This window comes from Dermatophagoides farinae, chromosome 7, assembly GCF_024713945.1.
Source record: "Dermatophagoides farinae isolate YC_2012a chromosome 7, ASM2471394v1, whole genome shotgun sequence".
Taxonomy (NCBI): domain Eukaryota; kingdom Metazoa; phylum Arthropoda; class Arachnida; order Sarcoptiformes; family Pyroglyphidae; genus Dermatophagoides; species Dermatophagoides farinae.
Window position 1 is genome coordinate 1,906,485 of NC_134683.1, and position 20,274 is coordinate 1,926,758.

Consider the following 20,274-nt stretch of genomic DNA (forward strand, 5'->3'; position numbering starts at 1 on the left):
TCAAAAGATTTGGTTAACAATCACGATATTTTGATGATGACCACCTGTGTGTTTGTGTGTGCCATTCATTATGATGTCATACATCATTCAACTATTTTGGTGGTCAAAAAAAAAAATTCTTACAATAATCAAAATTAATAAAGTTCATTTTTTTTGCTGCCTCATAATGATGATGATGATGATTACAATGCCCGTCTAAATCATTCTTTCCTTTCAATTGACATAAAATTTGGTACATTTTCATTCATTCATTCATTAAATACAACTGATGACCGAATATGATTCATAAATCTTTTCAAACACACTTTTTACTTCCTTGATATCGATCATTATCGAATTGAACAAAAAAAAATTCCTTATCGTTGTCGTAAATGTCAAATTCAATTTCATATCAATCAATTTCTTCATCCAATCATAACCAAAATATTAAAAAAAAAATCTTCGATGGACAACAACGATGTTTTAAAGTTTTTTTTTCTCACAGGGAAAAAAAATGCAAATGGGTGCAAATCGATTACATACATATACATTAATTATGAACGGAAAACAAAAATTTTCCAAACATCTGCCAGTTTTGTTTTTTTGATATTCATAACGTTGTAATGATTAATGTTGAATTGATTTTGAATAAATTATATAATTATGATTATGATGATCATATTTAATCCATTTGGGGTGATACCTGCATATCTTATTTAATTCGAAGTGAAAAAAAAATCATAACATAGCGGATGTGTTTATGTTTGGATCTAAAAACAACAACAACAAAAATTTGATTATTCAAATCAATCGATTAAAAACGGGGAAAAAATTCATATTGTAGACATAATTATATGATGATATGAATAAATAACACGTGTGTGTGTGTGTGTGTGTGTGTTGGTGCATGTGTGCGTTTTTTATCTCCATTTTATCCATATATGATAATTTGATTCAAATTATTTGATTTTTTTCGTATCAAAAAATATTATCAATTTGCAATCAATCGATTGAAGATGATTTATTCAACAACAACAACGACGACGACGACGATGACGACGAAAGAAAAAAAAATTCACATCATAATCTGATCAAACATTTTTTTTCTATCCATAACCAGGAAAAAAATGATTAATGGAAATGAATATTTACGAAGAAGAAAAAAAATCAACATCTTTATCTTCATCTATTTTATGGAAATCTTATTATTAATTTTATCGTCAATTTGTAGAGAAAAAAAATATGACAAATACAAATACGACAAGTGTTCAACAAATGAAGAATATGAATGAATGAAGAAAAATAAATTCCACCATCCATTCCATCTTACCTGCATTCAAAGTTCACATCAACACACACACACACACACACAATTCAATGGGTTAAAATTAACTTTTTTTTTAGAATGAATGAATGAATCACTCACGATACGATTTGTATGTGTTTGAATATTTGCAATATTTGCAATAACTAACAATTTTCATTCTTTCTTTTTTTTTCTTGTTAATCCAGAAAATAAAAAGATTCAAAGAAACATGAAAAAAAATCATATGGCGAGATATATATAATTGAATTTCATTGCACACACACACACACACACACACACACATGCAGACAGGACACGACACGGCAAAAATTGTTGAAAAAAAAATGATCAAGTTGGGTAAGAAAAAAAAAATTTCTTAATCCTTGAAAAAAAAACAAAATCTTTTCACACCTTGAATAAAAAAAGAGCAAAGAAAAAAGCATGTTTGACACGATGAACTTGTAATTTTGTTTTTTTTTCATCTTGAAATTATAGATATCGAGTTTTTTTTAAAAAAGAGTGATGGAAAGAGAGAGATGAAACGGTATTTTTCTTTTTCTTCTTCTTCTTTTTTTTTTGCCATTCGCAACTATAATTCCATAGCGACAATGATGATGTTGAAGAAAATAACAACGAAAATCGTTGATTTATATTCCGTGTAGCCTACTTTTTTTCTAAGAAAAAAAAAACATCAACAAACAAGAAAGCAACCAAATCCAATTGACTAATCCAGGTAATCTTGAATGTGAAACAACAACAACAACAAAAAGAACAGAAAGAACCGAACATCTTAAAACAACGAAATTTTTTTCCACAATTCTTTATGGCTCGTTTTTTTTGTTTGTGTTGGCCATAAAAATTTTTTCGCTTTCGACCATTTTTTTTTTCTCAAGTAATGCTATGATATATGGTGATCATCTATGATGACCGATAATAGTGAAAAGAAAAACTGATGAACCAGATTTAGATTAAAAATTGGGCCAAAACTGAAATGAAATGAAATGAAAATAGATTTTGTTTCATTGTTTTTATTTTATTTTTTTGGTTTGAAATAAATTTCAAGGTGAAAAATCATTTTGTTGATGATAATAATAATGTAATGTTTCAATGAGCAATGGATTCAGTAAAAAAAAAGAAAAGAAAAACCTATAGATTGATTGATAGCTGAAATAAAAATGTGAAAATGGATTTTTTTTTTTTTTTTTTGGTGAACGATAAACAAGAACAGCAAGAAAAAGATTATCTCACATTGACCATAATGACGATGATGAATATCTGAATGTGAATATTTAACACATTCAGTCATTTTATATTGCGCTTAGATTGTAGGCCAGAAATCAAAATAACTTGAAAAAAAATTGATTGACCAGACATATATACAGAAAAGTTAATTAATTAGTTAATTAGTTGATTAACTAAATCCTCATTTTTAAATGTTTATTTCACTCGATAATGAGTGAATAAATGAATATACAATATTGATGATGATGATGATGATAATGAACAAAAATTCATAATGAACCGGAGGTGTAGAAGAAAAAAACACTCATTAGGTCATGGAGATTCATCAAATCGATGGCATACTGAAACAGGCAACAAAAAAAAAACTGGAAAAAAAATTCATCGTTAAGGTAACAACAAAATTTTTTGAAAATTAAATTTGACCGGACATTCAGCAACAAGATGGGTGAGAGATAACTGGACAAATATCTATTAATTTGTGTGTGTGTGTGTGTGTTAGTTTCAATCTTGATTCAACCAAGTGATGTGAATGAAAAATATTTCGGAAAATTGTCTGGTAATTATTCGAATTATTCAAAAATTAACTCTATTCTGTGGGATGAATTTGCCATAAATCAAAGACAAACAAAAAAAAAAGACAAATGGCCACATAGAAACAACCACATTATGACCATATTGTTAGATAATCTTTGTATGATGAGAAAAATTTTCTTCTTGAAACATAAATAATTTGTTGTAAACACACCGGCAACAACAACAACAACTAAATGACCAAAATGAAATATTTGTGAATGTGATTCTCATTGTTGCTGCCATGGTGAAAAAAAAATGTAAAAAGATTTATTGAAATTTTAAATTTCTGAAAAAAAAACCGAACAAATTTTTTTTCTTCCAAATCTGTACGGAAAATCTGAATTGGTGATTTTTCATGTTGGCCACACTTGGTTCTCTTCATCATTCATTATCACATAGTGGGTTGCCATCATTAATCAAGGTCAAGGTTTTGTTCATATGGCTTGTTTTGGCCATTTTTTTTTTTTTTTTTGAAATTCTTTACCATCATCAATGAGTATACATGTCTTGTGATTATAGTTGAATTTTTTTTTCCGCATTTTACATTTCCACACACACACACACACACACACAGACAGACAAAAACGCACGCGCATTCTTCGTAAAATATTCCCCCCGATAGTATTTCATTCATTTTATATAACGGTAATAAAATTAAGAATTTCATTTCATTTTTGCATTTGATTTACAACTTTTCGGGTTTGGTTGCAAAATTCAATGAGGAGACAGAAATAAAAAAAAAATTGGCACGCGATTCACACACACACACATGCCGTAATTCATTCTCATTACAGGTGTATAAATGTCGATGATAATAATGATGATATGTACTAATAATGGTGATTTAATCAAATATAGATAGATAGTCAGGTCATCATCAACATGCAAATCAAGGACCCATCAAAATTATTATTGTTGTTGTTTTTTTTCTAGGTCAATTCCAAAGAACCACCAACTGTGTGTGTGTGTGTGTGTGTGTCAGTGTTTGGTTGGTTGGCTGGTTGTTGATTCGGGTAAAGCAAACAAACGGACAAACAACAATTTTTTCCTCTTAAAAAAATAAATTCAAGTGAATGAATCAAACATTTTTTGTTTTGTTATCTTTTTTTGGAATGGCGCCCGATAACAAAAAACAAATCAATCTTTTTTTTTATTATTTGAAAATTTTCATATGTTTCACAATTTGGGTCGACATGATGATGATGATGTTGATTTTTAGATGTTTTTTTTTGTTTTTATTTTTACTAGGATTTGACAATGATGGTCTGGTGATAACAAGAATTCAACAATGAAAATTTGTAGATCAACTACGAATGCTGCCCAACAGTATGATCATATTATGTCTTTTATCTTTCAATTGTGAGGTGGTGGGCCTTTCATACACTATGTTATATATTTGTAACATAGATAATCAAATTTTGAATTTAATTTAGCCGAATATTTTGCCCCCACTGGTTTTTTGTTTTACTATAAAATGAACATCAATCCATTTGTTTTTTCAATGATGATGATCATGATGAGCATGACCTTCATCATCAACAACAACAAAAATTAACAAAATTAATAGAGCTATCGATTTATCCGTGATCATCATCATCATCATCGTAGTCATCATGAACATAATTCGAGCATTAACCTGAAATCAGTTAGATCCAGCCTTATTTATTATCATTAACATCGTCATCATCATTCTTGATGGTTGAATGTTTTTTTTTCGGGTGTTAATTATTGTCGTAATTTGAACACCATTATCAATAGCAAAAAACAACAACAACAACAACAACAACGACAACATGGCTATTTTTGGCTACTTTTTTTTAACCATCATTCATTCCATTCCATTTCATTTATCATTTTGATTTTAAAAATCCTTTTCTGCAGAAAAAAAACGAAAAATCTTAAACATTCATAATATTCTTATTTGATGGTAAACTTTTGTTCTTAAATTTTTTTTTTAATTCATTTCATTTAAAATTCAACTTGTAATTATAATCATTTTTGAGTGTTAAATTTTTTTTTGCAGTAAAAATTCACACTAATTTCATGATGACCGGTGATTTGAGTCCAGAAAAAAAAATTTTTTTTTCTAAATTATTTCAAAGGAAATTTTTTTTTTCTTTGGCTGTCATTTTGGACCACCAAAAGATGTCAGATTGTTGTAGTTTTTTGACAGATTAATAGGGTGAGATTACCACACAATGATAATCATCTCATGTATTTAATGGTCAATCTTGGCTTTTTTTTTGTTTGCCTGTTTGTTTGTTTATTTGTCACATTGTTTGTTACGACGAAAATTATCATTATAAATGGTCAAGAAAAGGTGTTTGCAGTGAAATTAGCGATTGAATTTATTTTGGAAATTTAATTTTAAATCACACACACACACTCGGGCACAAACTAATCATTTTGAAGTCGTTAAACAGTTTTTCAAATTCATCTGATGATATTTATGGATTCGCACTAAATTGGACTTGTACAATTGATTGGTTTAATGCTGATGGAAACAAATTATCAATCGATGAAACATTTAATGACCATTGGACCACCAACCAACCAACCAACCAACTAAACAAACAATAATGTTTCATATATTTCGGACATCAATCATCATCATCATCATGGAATGGCCACTTGTGTTCAATTCATTTTTTTTTCATTTTGTCAATGTTAAATGTCGATTACTGCTACATTTTTTTTGTTGGCCATAGATTTCTGATCACTCAATCAGATTTAGTGTAGAAAAAAAAACTCTCATCATCATTGTATTGAATTTGATGATTTTGATTCTAAATTTAGCACCATAATATTCAATCAAATGTCATCACTTTAAATGATGATGACGATGATGATAAACAAGAACTGATAATGATTTGAATTGGATTGAACAAATGATTATATCGATCATCAATAATTATGCAGCAACGAACAAAAAATCCTCTTGAAATAGAAATTATCAAATCAAAGTCCAGTGAGTGAAAAATATTTAGTCAAGATGTAGTGGTGATTTTTTGTTTTTTTTCGCCACCAATAATAATGATGATAATAGAATAAAATTAAAATAAAGCTGTCGACAAATTGTATTAAATTTGTTTGGTTGAATACACACAATCGACCAACTAACCAGAAAAAAAATAAAACAAACATTTGACATTGATCGACACATTCAAAGGATTGTCTTGACTTTAACCTAGAAGATTTCTTTTTCCACATCTTCATCAATGATGATGATGATAATGACGTAACTTGACCATCAAATTTAAATTTTTTTTTTTGGTTCAATCAATAAACTTGAAATAAATGGGAAGGGGGAAAAAACGAGGAAAAGTAAATAACAATCTGTGCTGTTGTTACGTAATTCAAGTAAGTTGCAAAAAAAGCTACTTGTTGAATAATAAGTTCGGTTTGGAAGAAAAAAAAATTAAAATTCTAACCAACAACAACAACAACAACAACGATAACGATTTTCTTCTTCAATCATTGAATTGAGATTGATCGATGACTGATGATAGCTTCTGATGAAATACACACACACACATACAGAAGCAGCAAACAAGAATATTATCATCATATGATTATTGATTATTATGAATATTTGATGAGACACTTGAAGATATCGATAATAGACTACATATAGACATTATTATTATGACAAGATGATTATCTCTTTCTAGTTTGGCATTTTTGGTGGTTTTTTTTATTGTTGTTGTTGTTGTTGTTTTTTCTTTTACAAATTTAGTTAATTTTTAGTTTGATAGATCAATATTTTTCTTTTTGTTTTTTGTGTGTGTGTGTTTGTATGTTGATTTGATTCGATTTGATTTTTTTTTTTGATTGATTGGCAGCTTCTTCAATCAAATACCTTAAAGCTAAAGACAAGAAGGAAGAAAAATGAACATTCTTTCCAGTTCTATCTCTATTTCATCAATACGAATTAATGTCAATGATGATGATGATGATGATGATAATGATGACTTAATTCCGTAAGATTGATCGAATCGAATCGATTTTTTTTGTATTTGCTATCAATTGGATGGGTTCTTGACCTAGAATCGTGAAATTTTTTTTTGTTCGCTTATTTATTCGACGAATGTCACGGATAATATAATTACCGCTCGATTCGAGAATTGGACTAGAACGAATTTGTTTTTGTTGTTGTTGTTGTTGTTTCATGTCGATCAACGGTTTTTATGAATTTGGTGATTTATAAATTGCATGAACAAAACAGAACATTTGGAAAAAAAACACCTAATCATCACTATCAGAATGAATTACTGGTCTGGGTGTTGAGGGTAGAATAATGTTGAATGGCAGAAAAATTGCCAAATGTTGTTGATGCAAAACATTGATCGATCGATTGATCGATTGAATGATCGAATAAATTTGATCATAGGTCGTTTTTTTGATTGCCATCAATTTATGGATGAACATTTTGTGGCATGTATACTAGGGTACTGTTGCTATTATAATTTGATGGTGATATAATGTGCAACAGGTTTAGTTCATAACGGTAATTTTTTCTTCTTACATTGTCTTAATCAAAGATTCCGGGAATTTTTATTTTGATTTTTCCAACGGTCATTTTTGCGGTTTCAACGATATGATAAATAATGGTGATGATCATTGGATTTTTTTTTTCACCCGTTATAAAATAATGAGTTTATTGACATTCAACATTCTGACTGGGGTAAATTTTTATTTTTTCTCCCACCTGCTTGTGTGTGTGTGCGTGCGTGAATGATGAATCATCATTTGATTCGATTGACAATTTTAAATCTAAAACAAAACCAAAAAAAAAAAAATTTTCGGTTCCAGATTTTTAGAAAAATGAGCAAAAAAAAACTTTCACTTCAAATCATCGCATACTCGCACACACACAGTAAAAAAAAAACATTGATATACTACCGTATAAGGATCTACAGGAAAAAAAATCCAATACAAAAAAAAGATGATGATGAAGAGTTTGATGATATCATTATTTCAATTTTTTTTTAAACATCATCAATGATGAACGTGATCATCATTAACAACAACAACAACAACAACAACAAATTTTGACATTATACAAAATGAATGGATTCGATAATGTCATTTTCATTCCAAACACACACACATACACACACACACACACACAAAAATTTTCATTCCCGAAAAAGGTTAATGAATGAGTTTAATGCTGTTGCACACAAATGGCAATGATCAACGATCAATGATCAATGATGATGATGATGATCAGGTAGCTATAAATATCACTTGTAGTAGTAGGCGTTGTTTTTTCATGTCTATTTTTAAATTTTTTTTTTCTTCTTTCCTTAATAAATAACACCCCGGAACATTGTCATTTTGAATTTAAATCCATGTTTTTTTTTGTTCTCTTATTATCATCATTCATATTTTCAATCAATCGAATAAATTGAATGATTTTAAATGATGATGATGATAGTCACGGTAAACGAATTAAATTTTTTTTTCTCATTCATTCATTCATTTTGTACTGTGTGTGTGTGTATATTGTGATATATATAGTGATAATGGGTAAAGGGGTACCATGCATCATAGCATGTAATTGATGGTTATAAACATACACACACACACCGGAGATAATATGAAGCATGAAATATGTTTCTACAACAACAATAACAAAAAGGAAATGATTATGATTGTGATTGTGAACACATCATCATCATCATCATCATGGTGATCATCATCATCATTAAAATCGAATAGATTTGCCATCACATAATTCAGTCATGAGGTTAGCAATATCAAACCATTGTGAATGAATGAAATTTTGATTCGATGACGACGACGACGACCAAAAAGGAAGGGTTATCGTAATGTATATAATGATGATGTGTAGATGTCGATTAATGGCATTCTAGCCAACAAAATAAAAATAGTGAAATAGAGAAACATTCAACGAAGCAAACCAACCAACCGACCAGTCAACTAAACAACCTAACGAATGTCAATCATTCAGGAAGAGAATTTCACATTGGTTGAATAATTTTTTTTTTTTTATTCATTTATGACAAGGAAGAGTAAATACCATATACATATACATAGAAATCTTATAGCTTCCTAGATGATTTATATATCAACCATCAGTGGTGGTGGTTGATATCCTTTTCTTCTAGTGAATGAATGATGATTTAACATCTACCATCATCATCATCATCATCAACATTTAGTAAAACAACAACAAACAGATTGTTATCAACGCCAAATCAAGAGAATTATCGCTACACACACGCACACAAACAAAAACATCTAAAATGATTATGATGATGATGATGATGATGAACGCTAATAATAATAATCATCATCATCATCATCTTCAATGACAACAAAGAACATCGACATTTCAATGATTAAACTTCGATTTTTTTTCTTGGTCTCACACACACACACACATTTAATGGTTTTTCAAACCGAAAGGGTTATATAATCAATTTTGAAGAATAAAAATAAAAAATTCCATTAGCATCATACATGGTAGACTTTTTGTTGTTGTTGTTGTTGTTGTTGGTCATCATCACAATGATAATGATAATCATAATCATGGCCAAGGTTGTTGTTGTTGTCAAATTGTTCATGTTCATGTACACACACAAACACACACACACACACGGACAACTGGTTGGTATCATCAAAATGTCTCAAGGACATCTCAAGGATAGATGATGCACTTAAAATCTTTACCCCTTTCCTATTTCTCGCTCTCTCTCTCTCATTCATTCATCCGTTCATTCTGTTGTTTTTTTTATAAATTCACAGTTGAATGAATATTCTCACACACACACACAGACACACAATATTTAAGGTAGGTAACCAGGTAGATAGGGTAGGAAGACGATCATCATCATCATCATCATCATTCTATTGTTATCCATACTGATGATGATGATCGTCGTCGTCGATAGAATCAACCAAACGAAAAAAAAACGGTGATGACATTATTAACCCATTCACCTGGTTATTATCACTATGGCAGTAATAGAAATATAGTAAGAAAGATGGAATATCATGATGAAAAAAAAACCATCATCATCTTGATTATTATTTTGTCGTTGTTTTCTGATTGGAAATTCGTGAAATTTTTTTGCTTAAAAAATAATCAACAATTCAATCCATCATCATCATTATCTCGTCAATGAAGATGAATATGAAGAAGGCATCAACATCATCATTTATTGTTTCTTTGTACCAAGAAAATATTTAAAAAAAAGAAAAATTAAAAATTCAATCAATGTTAATAACAATTTACCCATTTGTTGTTTCAATTTTGGAATCTAAAATGTTTCAAAATAAGCAACTTGCAGAAATTTTGTAAAAAAGTTTTCCATTTTCCAATTTTGGCCATATAATTTGGATGAAATTTTTTTTCCGTGCGTGTGTTATCGCGTACGTAAGCAATGAATGTTATCGTGCATGATGATCATCATCATCACCAGTATCGATCCATTGATTATAAATGTGATTTTTGGGGAAAATTTTTTTTTTTTGTTATCTTCAATACAACCCAATCAATTGGATTTGATTGATTCATCAATGCATCGGACATACACATACACACACAATCATCTTTGGATCGATTGAAATTGAATATTGATGGTATTTTTTTTCAAGAAAAAAAAGATGAAACCAATAAATCAATCAATAAAATTGTCGATTAAATTTTTTTTTTTTTGGTTAATTGAAAACTTATAAAATATTCATCATCATCAATATTGATGGGAAAATTTTTTTTTTTTTTTTGCTAAAAGATTGCTGAATTTTATGATTTTGAACATCAATGTGTGTCGCTAAAATATGTGATCATGGAACTAATTCATTCAATCAAACATGACATGATGATGATGATGATGATGAGAGGCGTCGTAAATAATACAGTGAACAAAAAAAAATAATAATAACCGACACCACCATCATTGTAATATCGTTAGTGAATTTAAATTTTTTTCCAGAGTTCCGGTTTGTATGTGTGTGGTCGTCTTCTATTTTATTTTTTGGTCTTGTTTTTCCATTTTTCCATCTTTTTTTCTGATTGAATAATGATAATAAATGATTTTTTTTTAATTGATAAATTTTTGACTCGTTTTTCTTTTGATCATCTAGCCATTCATTCATTCATTCATTCATTCAATGATGATAATCATAATGATGGGCGTATCAAACATCGAATCATGATGATGATGATGAAGTGAACATCTTGATCAAAAATGAACCAAATTTAGCTATTTTTTTTGAATGGAAAAATTTTTTTTTCTCTTATTCAACATGAAAAATGAACTAATAAATTTTCAATCCTGACATTTGACATGTCACACACACACACACACACACACACTTCATGTCATCCGGGCAAAAACCAAATGTCAAAATGCATTTGGTTCTGACTACTGTGTCATCGTTTTTCTTTTTATTTTTTTTTTATTCTCTACATTATGGTTTGTTAATGTTAACATCAGCAGCAGCAGCAAACCAGATGTCTAATTCATCAAAAAAAAAAAAAAAAAAATCAAACAAACATTTGAACGACGAATTCAATTCAATTCAATTCAATTTCAGAATACGAGACAAACAAACAAACAAAAAAATCTCGACTACATTTAAAATGTATATAAAAATGTCCAAAAAAAAAAAAAAAAAATTTTGGCGTTTTCATCATCATGTATAAAACTCCAATGATCTGTTTTGATGATGATGGTGATGGTTCTGTGTGTATGGCACATCCACATTATCCACAATATCCAACGAAATCAAGTGATGAATTTTTGTTTCTTTCTTTCGTATGGTGGATGAATTTTAAAAGATATTTTTAGAAAACGGAGCCCAGAAAAAAACAGTCATTTTTCTGTTTGATTTTTTTTTGAAATTTAAAATTTCCATTCATCTTTTTACATAAATATATATCTGAATGATGATGAGCACGAAAAAAAATGGAATGAAAACAACAAAGACCAACATGATCAAATGGATCGTTTTTTTTTTTTGGCGATAATAGAAAATTATAGATGATCATTGGTGTTGTTGTTGTTGATGATGATGATGAAGATGATTATATAATCAAGATAATTATAAAAAAATGGATATAAAAAGCAATAATCCATGATTTGAGTGATGATGAACACGTGAAATGATGGGATGTAAAAATTTTTTTTTCGTTTCAATTTCATTCTGGTTGTTTTTTTTGGCATTATGGCGTTACCATACGGAAGCCAGTTTTTTTTTGGCTATGAAAAACCAGAAAAATCCATTAATTTTTCAATTTACAATAATTTTATGTAGTACCAAATTTTTATTTTCTTGTTGGTGAGAATGAGATTCATTTTGTTGGTTTATTTGTTTGTCCTAATTTTTTGTTGCGTCGTTTTTTTGCGTTTCTTTGTTTTTTTTTTTTTTTTTTTTGATTTCCAGGAAAGAAAATGAAATAAAAAAAAATAAAATAAAATTTTAAAACCCAAATCTGATATATTTATGCTAAAAGAAAAAGGGAAAAAAACATGGGCGTCAACAACAATGTTTGAAATGATGATGATGATATGGAATGGAAAATTGATTCATGGATGCTTCTGACCACCACTGCCACCACCACCGCCACCAACGACGACGATGTGTCCATCCCGAATTTTTTATTAGTATTTTACTACGTTCTTATTGAGCCCACGATTTTTATCTGATGAGATGAAACAAACAAACAAACAAACACAGAAAAAAATACCAGAGAGTTTACTTGACCGATTTGATTGGATAGGAACAAAAATTGGAGTTTTTTTCTGCTTTGCTGCAACGATGATGATGAGGCTTATGATGACTAGATTCATGATTATCATTAATTTACCTCTCTCATTCTTTCCCCATCTTCTCCCAATTTTACTAAATCAATTTGGTCATTTTGATTCATTCAATTTTTTTTTCTGGTTTATGATGATGATGAAGATGATGATTTTAATCACCTTGATGACCGTAGAAAATTATTATTAAAAAAAAAAATTTATGTTAATCATCCTCATCATAATCGAAACAAGCATATTCATTGATGATGATGATGATCAAACAAATTAGAATGATGGATTTATATACCGGAACAATCAAAAAAAAAAATGGAATTAACCAGAAAAATGATGATTACGATCATCATTGATAATAATTGAATGAATAATGAGCAAAAAGAAAAAAAAAGATATAAATCGGTGATAATAAATCTGAAGAATAAAACGGTAGGTACAATTTAAATTTGTTATTTATATTCATCCACATCCATATCATCATCATCATCATTATCATTATCGTTATAATCAACCAATTATCATCAGAAAATTTTCATCAAACGAAAAAAAAACATACAACATTCGATTCATCAGTCATCAATCAAGAGAAAAAAATAACATGATAACAGCTGTGTTTGCAAAAAAAAAAATGAATGAATGAATGAATACCAATTCAATATTGAACATATTGGTACCGGGATTGAATTTTTTTTTAGTACAACGATGATTGACATGAATGAATCAAAAAAAAAGAAAAAATTGATTCGTGTGTTCACTGTTTCAATTTGTGATTAGATATCGATGACATACAATTTACAAATCAATGGATGGATTCAATGATGATGATGATGATCAGAAGCAGCAGCAGCAGCAGCAGCAATCCAGAAGAAGAAGATGGTATATTTGATGGAAAAAAATTGATGTAATGATTGAAAATGAAAAAAAAAATAACAAACAAGAAACATTTCCGAATCAATTTGATAATGATGACAAGATCCAGATGATTTTTTTTTTCGTTTGTTTGTTTCTTTTTGATTATTATTGATTTAACACATAAGGATTGTTGTTGTTGCCGTTGCTGTTGAATTTGAAATAGAATTCATCGGCCATCATCATCATCATCATCATCATCATCATCATCAACCAATCAGGTTCGATGACCACCATGATTGCAATATTTGATTATTTTTCATCAACATCATCATCATCGATTTCTGGAACGGAAAAAAAATTCAATTTTTTTTCCTCTCGAAATTGAAACAATCAAAATTTGAAACAATTTTTTTTTGTTTCACCACTCTTTTTTTGTTTGAAAACCATTGATCAAAGATTGTGAAAAGAGTTGTTTGACAAATGAATTGAGTGAACAAAGAGAACAAATGTTCCAACAATAGGATCAATGGTTCGTGTGTGTGATGCGTTTGCGATGCGTACAAAGATTTGATTTTGATACATTTTTTGTTGTTGTTGTTGTTGTGAATAAGACATTGACAGACATGATGATGATGATGATTGTTGTTATAATGATGATTTACGATTTTCATTGGATGATGATGATGGAAAGACAGACAACAACAAAAAAAAAACAAAAAGTTCCAGAAATTGGATCAATGAATTTATATATCATGTTGAGATGGTGATAAATGGATTTTTTTTCAACTTATTTGAATCCATTGACCACTACTACTGCTACTACTGCCGATTCATACAGATTTCCGGAGCTACTTTGTTACATAATTTGGAAATTAATTGACAAAAAAAAAATTTTGTTTCAACTGTTTTTGTTGTTTCAATGAAATTTTTTTTTTTTTTTTTTTTTTTTTTTTTGGATAATTTACATATTTTTCCTATATGCAAAAAAAAAAAATCAATTTCAAGATAAACGGTCTCTTTTTATTTGTTGTTTTACATTTTGTGAATGAAAAAAAAAATTGATTGATTGATTCGTTGAAAAATTCGTCTGATCAAAAATTTATCTCCATAATATTTTGGTAATAGGAAAGGAAAAAAAACCCGGTAGTTTTTCTTCTTCCCATTTTTTTTGTTTTTTTTTGTTTACATTCAATTTGAAATTATTTGCATTGATGAATCGAACGATGTTGGTGGCGGTCGGTCGGTCGGTTGGACACTGCCCGAGATGAGGAAATTTTTTTTATTTTTTCAAGTTTTTGTTTTTCGATATAAAAATTTTTTTTTCGATGATTAATTCTTCAATATAAAGCTAGACAGACAGACACAATAATGATTATGATATGATCGTCGTCGTCATCATCATCATTATCATTTTTCATCTTTCTAATGATTAAAATTATCTCTACCTACACACACACACACACACACATACACAAGGCAATCCTTGTATCCTGAATTGATTCTTGTCATAATTTTGTTGGATAATTCTATCATTCTGATTCTATTCCGGTTCCAATGGAAACAAAGTTCAAAGTTTGTGGGGGGTGGAACAAAAGAAAAAGAAACATTATTGATTGAATGAAATGGGAGAAAGCATCCGAATTTGTCATGTTTTTTTTTATTATTTTTAACATGTGGATGTTTTTATTGGTTAGCTAGGATAATATGTCCATATGTCGTATAGCATGGCTATGGGGCTACGACGAGTTCATTGAGAATTTTTGTTTGGAAGTGAGAGATGGATGATGATGATGATGGTGGTGGTGGTACTAGCATCCTTGTATATATCCTTTTCAGCTTGGGCATATATATTCTCTTTCAATGCTCCTTATTTCTAATTCATTTTGCTCTTACTTCATGATTATGATGGTTTATATTTGTTCATTGGATCCGAGATTGGTCAATAATCATCATACCACATATATATAAATGTGAAAATGAAACTCTAACATGAGATCGATAGAATACATCATAGGGATGTTTGTATTTGGAATGGAAAATGAAAAAAAAGAAAAGAAAAGATAGTCAGAGTTTGAGAGAGCGATAAAATAAAAAAAGAGATTCGAAAACTTGCTGCGGCGGCTGCTGCTGCTGCTTTTTTACGATTTGTTGTTGTTGTTATTATTTTGCTGCTCCATTAGTTTGTGTTGGTGTGTGTGTTTTTGTATAGATCCTTTATATTTGCAGACAAACATACATTGGGATTGGCCATCAAACATGATCATAGCTGTCGTAGTCGTTGATATTGTTGTTGTTGTTGTTGTAGCAAAGATATGAGCCATTCGGTCGTTTGAAGCCGAACTTAAAACACACAGACATACATATACAATACACATTGTGTGTGTGTGTGTTGTTTGTGTATTTGGATGAAGTAAAATGCCAAATTTTTTTTTTTTACCTTTTACTGGCCACCATGTTTCAATGTTTCATGTGTTTTGATGATTTTGTGAGCAATGTGGAATGTTTTGATTTTTTTTTCTTGTACCCTCATTTTTTAACAATGTGATTTTGTGATTGTTTACAACAAATCATCATTTCCAATAAGAAAACAAAAAACAACATGGTGACATCAAAACAACAACATTGTCACACACATACACACAAATCCAATGATTATCATCCTACCTTTTTTTGTTAAAGCCATTTTGATGATAATGGTGATGATTTATTTATATATAAAAATGTGTGTGTGTGTGTGTGTTTGGTACTCAAATCATTCTGTGATTGATGCTATGCTTCTTCTATCCACCATCACAAACAAACAGCAAACGACAATGAATGAATTGAATTGAATGAATGCTAAAAGGAAAAATTATTATTATTGGTTTTATAGAAGAAAAAAAATCAAAATTATCCTTCCAATTTATTTTGGTAAACGAACAAATGACATCGACGATCTGATGTGATCAATATTGACTACTGCCACCACCACCACCACCACAACAACAACAACAACAACGGCAACACAACTACCACCAATAACATCAACAACAATCACCACTATCTTCAATATTCAATCATCTTAAAATGATCATCAATTTGATTAAACATCAAATCAAATTATCCAAAATAAACTACTACTATTAGTGTGTGTGTGTGTGTGTGTGTGTGTGAGTGTATATATTGTCGTTTATATATTTGTTTTTATGAGTGTGATATGATCCATTCATTCATTCATTTTTTTCAGTGTGTGTATGTGTGTTTTTTTTTCTGGAACAACAATTTGGTTCTGCATTTTTTTTTTTTTTTTTTTGTTATAAAAAAAACAACCAAAACATGATGTCGTTGTCGTATTATTGTCGGCTTGTGGTGTTCACCCTTTAGCTAAATTTTTGTAAATAGCCATCATCATAATCATAACCATCATCATCATCATTATTATTATATGATGGTTATATATACGTTGATGACTTCTAAATTTATGTGGTTAACATCATCATCATCATCATCATCAATATCATTATAATTGATCTAGCTGTAAAATAAAATAACACCAGCAGCAGTAGCAAGCAACACAGTGGTGAAAATTAAAAAAAAAATCGATCAAGCTAAAATCATATTAAAGTTTTTTTTTATATTATACATGTGTGTGTCTGTTTTGATTTTTTTTTTCTCCAACATTGTGAATCATCATCATCATCATGGAACAAAAAAATTAATCATCATGCCATAATCAATGATGATCATCATCATCATTTTCAATTCGGTTAGTATGATTTTTATCTTTACTCTCTCTCTCTCTGTGTGTGTGTTATGTTGTTTGGTTGTTGTTGTTCATCAATCCGGATTGATTTTGTTTTCATTATATATGGGATAAATTCGTTGTTGATTTTTCGTTGGATGATGATGATGATGATGATGAAAATTTAGAGCAAAAAAAAATGAAGGTGAATCATCATCATCATCATCAACAACAACAAATGAACTTTTACAGACAATTTATTTCATATATAAAAAACAAGGTGAATACAATAACGATGATCGGATGTGTGTATTTTAATGTTAACAACAAAATAAAAATGCATTTGTCATCTACCGGATTTCTCGACAAACATATCTATGTCAATCATCATTAATTTGACAGAAACAAAAACCTAAAATATGCGATATATATGTTCAATCAATCTGATTCTATTATTTTGAATTTGGATCATCATTGATGATGTGATAATGGTGTGTTTTTTGTTGTTGTTGTTGTTTTTGCCACTCGATAATGATGGATGATTTGGAAAATCATCCATATGTTAACATGTAAAAATGTACTTGATATGTTGATGTATGGATTTCATTTCATTTTAATTCATCTTTATTTGATGATGACAATAATCAACAACCAACAAACGATAGTTCATCATCATCATCATCATCAACCATTATCATTATCATTATCCTTGGAACCCGGCAACCATAACTTTATACAACAAAATATTATCCATAAAATCATATATAATGATAATGATGATGATGATGATGAAGCCTCATAGGATTATAATATTGTTGCTGTTGTTACCGGTTGATGCGGCTAAGATAATGATGATGATGATGATTTTTAATCACAATGAATAAAAAAAATAGAATAATAAACCCAAACAGGCAACAAGTGTGTGTATGTATGTGTGTGCATATAGACATATGAACATCAATGTCTCAAAAAACTTGACTTTTTTTTTCTTCTTCTGCTGCAATATCCATTACATTCATTCATTCATTCATAGAGAAACACTTGTTGAATTTGTGTAGCCAATAAACATCATTTTAACTGATGTTTCTTCCAACTTATTTCGTTAAATGTTTTGGTTGATGATAATATGCTACACAGCCAAAAGTTTTGAGATGATTGTTGTTATTGTTGTTGATGCTCTTTCAAGTATTGATTGACATTACTGGCCTACTTCTTCAGGCCAATGGTGATCATCATCATCATCATCATCATTATTATAATAAAAGTTGTCTTTGTGTTGTTGCTGTTGTTGTGATTGTATTCAATGTTTTGATGATGATAATGATGTTCATCGATTATTGACCACTACACATTGATCATCATCATCATTATCTAGAGTGAGAAATCAAATCAAATGGATGTATATATGTTCAAACACACTGGTTATATAACCCTTTTTTTCCCCTACTATTGATAATAAGTTTGTCTACCTTACCTTTTTCTTTGAATTGTTAATGTTTGTTGTGTGTGTGTGTGTGTGTGTGTGGATTCTTATTTTACTCTACTTTTTCATTCATTCATTCATTCATTCATTCACCTTAACAATGATATGGTTCGATGACCATTTTGTTCTCAATAATTGCTTATATTCACATGGAAAAACACACACACACACAGAGACTGGTATATATGAAATTAATTTGTGTAAATAATTTTAAAAAAATAAAATGAAAATAGTAGGGTTAACCGGCAAAGCCAATTACCTTGAAAATTGATGATGCATTATCAATCTCTGAGAATTTTTGGTGCCAAATGATGATGATAATGAATGAATGAATGAATGATTTTTAGTAGCAGACTAAACAAACGAATTTGTTGCAAAACACACACACACACACATGGATATGGTTGTCATTTTTTTTTTCTATTTACCTGTTTCAATGTTATTGACGATGACATATTCAATATTGAATATTTGATTCAAATTCGATTCGATCCAATGACGAATAGGAAAAAAATAAAATAAATCAATAGCCTACTTGTTGTTGTTGTATGTTGTATTAGGATTATTTTTGGCTTTTTTCAAGAGACAGAGAAATTGAAAATGATAATCAAACATATGAAAACAGATCAGATATCAGGTTTCATCGACTATCATTTCAAGATTTACAGCCGTAACGAAACAAAAAAAATATTCATAAATACGGATAGAGTGGACGTTATTGAACAAAAAATATTAATGCTGTTGGCATTGAACATGGCAGACATATATTCATGATTATTGATGATGATGATGATGATGATGATGTAAATGATGGTGATGGTGATGATGATGATTTTAATCATATCATATCAAATTTTAAATCCATATATATGCAGAGAGATAGATGAAAAAAAAACTGGACGATTAGGCTAGAATGAATTGATTTCTGATGATTGATCGAATACAAAAAACAATTCGTTCGTTGTATCCATTTTCATTCATTTATTTATATCATTTTTTTAAAAGAAAAAAGAAAAATGAAAAATGATGAATGACAGGAGAATGAAAAATAGAAAATGAAATGGTTAAAGTGATAATTCAAATGGCTAAAATTAACACGTTGTCATCAACATTTCAATGTAATCTCGTGTTTTCAGCTTGTTTGATGATGATGATGATGAGAAAATGATGTAAATAGACAAAAAAAAAATTTTAAATGTGGTGAAATGAAAAAAATGAATGAATGATTGATTCAATTTGATTTTTGATGTGTTGAAACGAGAGAATGCTACTGTGTAGAAATAAAAAGTTTGTTCCAAAATTTGTAATCATTTGGTTGATTGAAATC

General features: G+C 29.2%; 1 protein-coding gene across 1 annotated transcript in view; it reads left to right on the plus strand.

Annotated features, from left to right (window-relative positions):
• Positions 1 to 16,000: 16,000 nt before the first annotated feature.
• LOC124496825 (uncharacterized) overlaps positions 16,001 to 20,274 on the plus strand; it is a 44,717-nt gene continuing 40,443 nt past the window's right edge. Inside the window, exon 1 of the mRNA XM_075732850.1 lies at positions 16,001 to 17,488. The gene's annotated coding sequence lies outside the window, so the exon portion shown is untranslated. The remainder of the gene's footprint in view (positions 17,489 to 20,274) is intronic.